We start from the raw sequence: 6000 nt of genomic DNA on the forward strand, positions 1-6000 counted from the left end.
CCATTGTCCTCCAGGGATTGCTGAATACTAGTACATACTATATTTGCTAAAACCCTGCAAAAGGCCTGGAGAGTAGCTTGAAGTTTAAGCCAGTGATCAGTATCTGAAAATGTATTAAAAACATGGAATCGCAGGACTTCTTCCAGATTGTCACTGGGCTGGGCCTAAAGGTCCCTGAGGCTGAAATAAGGAGCCTGTCTCACCCTCATAGAATAAGTTTGCATGCTCACTGACTGCCACTGTGGGAAAATAATTTTTAGGACATGTCAGTAAGAGACATGAGGATTTATTAAAGATTTTAGGCTAATTTAGGGAAGATTCAGAAAAGTGACTCTCAAAATACGGTCCCCAAATGAACAATACCCACTTGTTAGTGCATATGTGTGGGCTCCACTAACCCAGAGACTTGGGATGAGACTTGGAAGTCTGTGTTTTAACAGCCTACAGGTGATCCTGAAACATGCCCAAGTTAGAGATTCACTGGTTTTGATCCATATTATTTTCTGACATCTACAAGTGGACCAAAGGTCTTTATTCTTTTTATATCTATGATAATCTTTAGTGATTGGAAGATTTAGTAACCAAATCAGCCTCTTCCTGTGTCTTCATATAGAAAAATCTGTATGTCCATACTAGGTGATGGCAAAAGAATTAGTATAGTAAGATGCTGTTATACAATAAATAGACTCTAGCTATTATATTTAAGCTTGATATAGGTAGTTCCTTTAGATAAATAAAAGATATTAAGCACTGGCTATAAAATCATGTTTACTTTTCATTAAAGCTAGTTAAAACCTGATATTAGTTGTGTTCAGGTGACTGATGGATACTCAATTTATTTTTTCTGGTGGGAGGATGCTGGGGATAGAACACAGGGCCTTGCACATGCTATAGGTAAGTGCTTTACCACTAAGCTACAATCCCAACTCACAATTCATTTCTCCTACTGCTCAGATTACTATCTGACACTGATTAACTGCATTGTTCATATAACATTGATCTTTTCATGTCAGTAGTAAGATGTTAACATCTCTTTCTGTGATATCCTGGACTGAATCTTGGAAAAGATAAACAACTGGAAAAAGGATAACATTTGAATAAGGTCCAAAATCTTTAACAGTATGTGCCAAATGAAAAAAGATTTGAAAGAAAATGAAAAAAATTGTTATGAGAATGTTTTAAAAAAATGTTACAAGACTGTAAGAATTGACAAGGGAAAATTGAGGAAGGTGTTAAGAAAGTATTATTTTGATAACTGTTCTGCCAATAAAATGATTTCTTTAAAAAATGTCTCCTTGAATCTTCATAAAGCCCTTGGAGGTAAAGCTCTTTCCAGGTTAAAGAAAGGGAAGGTCACTATGCATCAACTCAGGCTGCCTGTTTGTAGGCACATCAACAATTTAATTTGTTGTGTTGTGGCGTTCACAAAGCTTGTGGCATTCACAAAACATGTGCGCTAAATATATAGGGTAGACAATTAAAATAGAGAAGCTATTTCCTTTACTCTCCATTACTTGAACTTTATATATAGAGTTTCTTCTACAGGAGTGCTCTGCATTTGGTGATATATTGTTTTAATAATAATCCTTAAATCACTTCATGGGTGACTGTTCCGTCCACCCCCGCCCTCCTCCAGAGCACTTAATGCAGTTGTGCTTCAGGAAGCAGGCATTCAGAGAGCTCAGATCTCTGACTAACTGACTGACTCAATGTTCTACCTGTAATTATATTTTGAATTTTAATCAGGGCTGTTCTAGGAACTCAAGGGGATAAAGTCAAAATCAACTATTCAAGTTTGGTTTGCATAAATTGTCTAGTGTGAATAGACTTCATCAAAACTTGTCAAAATGCAGAATATTTCAGAGTATCAAAAATTCAAACCATCCATATGAAATACACTCAAGGCTGAAGGTGAATAGTTGGTGGTGAAATTAACATTCCTAAAATAAATTTTGCACTGAGTGCAAAGTTACTAGTTTTACTTCTTTTATACTGCTTATTTTGTTTTGTTCTTCAAGGTAATCAAGAATCACAAATATTACCTTGCTGTGGCCATTGCCATGTCTTGAGAAATTCTGAAAAAGACTGGTAACAGAAATAACCATTTATCTTTCTGATCTTCAGTATGATCTATGTGAACTAAAGCCACAGCTATGTAAAGATATCAAGAGCTGTGATACATCAAACATTAGAGATTTTCAAAGTGTTTCTAAGATATCCTCTCAGTCTTTCTAAAATTTCTGTAAAATAGATGCAAGGTAGGGATTATTATGTTCAGTTTTCCACTGGGAAAATGAAAATTTAAAGAGATGAAAGAGAACATTCAGATTAAACTACAAATTGTAATTCCTAACTCTTTGCTTAATTGCTCTTTCAACTTTCAAAGTAACATGCCCTTAGGACCATATTACTTAGAGCAAATTATCAGGTGGTCACAACCTCCCATGTCTACATGGAATTCACTTTTTTTTCTTAACTTTGTGGTGTATTTTCAGATTCAAGGTTTGAAAGATTTGAAACCTTTAAATGAGGCAGAATCTTGAAATTTAGAAGAGTTAAATATAAATATTTGTTTTTCATTTAACTATTTTAATTCATCTTTCTGTTTTGAGAAGGTACAGTTTAAAACAGTTTTGGTAAAATTAATTTAGGAAATAGTTGTATATTTTATGCGTCATTTCCCATTTCTGTAATTAAACTGGAGAGACTTAATTCAGACTGTCAATTGTAGCAGAGTGGTTTCTTATTGAGTTATGACAATAAATTGAAACTTAATTCATTATTATAACTACAACATTGTTAGTCAGAGGTCAGGAAAAATAGTAATTTTTATCCCAGTTTACTTTTCCCTGAAGAATAAAACATTTAAATCATTCACAGGGATATTTAATATATGAGGTGATAAATGAGGTTTACCATTTGAACAGATATAAAACTTTCTTCTAGTCTTCTGCAAAAAGATCTACCCTAACCCACTTTAAATATTTGATGAATGATTCCATGTATTTCATATTTTATCTCAAGTGTAACATGAACACTTCTGCATTTGTTCTGAAACTAACATGTAACATTAGAGAGATCTAAGTTAGGCTTGTTGTTTTATATATATATATATATATATAATATATATATATATACATTACATTATATATATGTAGTGTTTTTCTGAGGCACATTGAATTACAGCCTAAGTTTAAATAAGGCCGTAGTATTGATCCACAGACATCTTCATTAAAAATGAAAGTTTTCCTAAGCCTGAAATTGTGTTTAATGAATATGGCATATATTATCCATACTAACTGTTAAGATTATTCCAGTACTTATGTATTCATTCATACTAAAATTATTTCTCAGCATTTACAGCTGCACATAGACCTCATGAGGAAGCCAAGGAATCATGAGACAATATAAGACCTCCTTCTGCAGGAACTGAAAATCTAATTCAGATTCAAAACACACAGTCATAAGATCTTAGCTCTCAATCCAGGTATTAAATAGCACTGAAGAAGACCATTACTACAGCAGTCAGAAGATTGCATTTATCAATAAATGGTCAGTAAGTGTGCGCTGGTAAGCCAAGGGTAATACCTGTTTTTGGAAGCTATTCATTACAATAATGAAAAACATAGGTTTTAGAGTCAGCTACATCTGGCTGCCAGTCCCAGCTCATCCCACTTGACTTTGTGACCTTTAACACCTTAAATCCAGAGTTTCATTCATCTGTCAAAAAGTAGCATCTAACACAGGATTGTTGTAGGATTAGGTGAGATCCACAGTGATCCCCACAGTGATCTCATAAATAGTGGAACAGCTCTTAACACCATCTGTTTAGAACTCAGTATGTGCTCACTGAATTACTCCTATCAGTAGTAGTTTGTTATTGTAATTACAAGATTCCCCAGAAACAAGAACCAAGGTGGACCTGCCCATTGTTGTTTACTCCATTTGTGACTGACTCTGAGGATGAGGAATTGGTGCTATCTCCACTGAAGGTCTTCTGGATCGCTTTGGGTAAATTCATTTTCTTTCTCTCTCTCTCCCTCTGTCTGTCTGTCTCTATATGTATCTCTGTCTCTCTCCCTCTCTCTGTATGTATATGTGTATGTGTATGTGTGGTGTATACATGTAGCACTAGGGACTGAACCAAGTGCGTCTTACTGAGCTACATCTCCAGCTTCTTTCTCCCTTTTAAAATTTTGAGACAGGATTTTGCTGTGCATTCATTGGTTTAGTGATTAAATATTTCTTGAGGGGGCCAGGAATATAGCTTAGCAGCACAAGTGCCTGCCTGGCAAGCATGAGGTAGTGAGTTCAATCCCTGGTACCAAAAATAAATAAATAAAAATAAATACAAATATTTCTTGTGTTGCCTTCTCATTGTTGGCTACTGTACTAGGTACTATGAATATAAAAGTCAGTAAAATCACTTTGGTTCTTTTTAAGACTTATGGAGAAGACAGACGTAACACATAGTTACATAAATGTATGTAATTATTATAATGAGTATAACTGGTGTCATGAATGAATATGCTGTGCCTTGAGTATGTGTAACAAGGAGATAGCTGCCTAGTTCAGGACAGACTTTGCTGAGGAGGTGACTCGTGAGCTAAAATCTAATTGGCTTGGAAATGGAGGGAAGAACAGGGATGGCTGCGCAGACTTAGGAAACAGCAAATGATAAAGATGAATGTAGTGTACCTAAGCCCCTGAGAAACCTGCATGAATGGTGGGCAGAGAGAAGAGAGCTGGGTCTATGAGACATGAGAGATTTTGGGAAAATGGTAAGGATGTAAATCTTTATGTTAAGTGTGTGATGTAATTGGATACATATTTCGGAAGAACACGCCAGCTGCGTGTGGGGAAAACCGAGAGTACCATAATTAGAAACGTATCTTTGCAATTGATTCTAAAATAAGGTCATTGAAAGGATTAGACTCAGTGGGGTATAAATATGAAAAGACTTCTTCTCTTGTTGTTGATCATTGCTTTCAAGTGGCTGATAACGTTTCTTTTCAAATCCTTTAACATCTCCAGCAGACTGTCATAACTTTCAAATGTCTTCCTGTCAGTAAAACACCCACTCTGGGCCTGGAATGTAGCTCAGGTAGAAAACCTGCCTAGTGTGCATAAAGCCTGGACTAGTATTACACATACAAAAAAGTTCAATCTGGTTCATCTCAATCCTATATTGAATTTCACCTGCATTACTCATCCCCTAAAGCCCTCACAATCTAATCATGTTTCAAAGACTGACTGATATACTTGGAGGTGTTCTATTTTCTTATTTATCTCTATTTTGGTTTTCCTTGTTTCCTGGCCTTCTGGTTCTCAGTGGAAGGCTAGGCAGAAGTTACAAAAGTCTCTCTTAATTGGGCCTGCTGCTGATATCCTCCGGCGGGCATCCTCATGCTGCTTCTGTCTGAAGAGGCACTCTTCAGGAAGTCACCTGAGAGCCTCTGCAAAGATATTTGATATTGGAAAAGCCACTTCTGATTCCTTCTTTAGAAATTTGCCTCACAGCCTGTTAGTGTTGGGGTCCCCTCCCTTGGTTCCAACAAATCACCTGAAGTTTGGCTCTCTTCTTTTGGGAAATCTTGTCACCTCAATTGATATCACTTGTCTTTGTTTGGCAATGCTTTTCTCCTGCTCAGGTTACTACAGACAGCAGACTAACAAGTTCATTGTCTAAGTAGATGTCCAACCTCTACTTGTTCTTCCTTACAGGCATTTTTTTTTTTGCAAGTAATTTGATTGAGTGCTCTAACTTGGCTGAGGAAGGAGGGAGAGGAAGAGTATATTTTAGATACAAAGAATATTATTATGTTGTAATATTATTATATTATAATGTATTATATACCTTATTATTATTATATTAGAAGCCATTAGATTTCAAATTCAGCTTGACCCAAGACATTTTCCAAGGTAACATGTCTTTCCCAAAACATCTCACATATTGTCCCAAACATGTTGAAATAGATGTTATCTTTTCATAGCCAGTAC

This window comes from Cavia porcellus, unplaced genomic scaffold, assembly GCF_034190915.1.
Source record: "Cavia porcellus strain 051 isolate PalLab524CR breed Dunkin Hartley unplaced genomic scaffold, mCavPor4.1 scaffold_1, whole genome shotgun sequence".
Classification (NCBI taxonomy): Eukaryota; Metazoa; Chordata; class Mammalia; order Rodentia; family Caviidae; genus Cavia; species Cavia porcellus.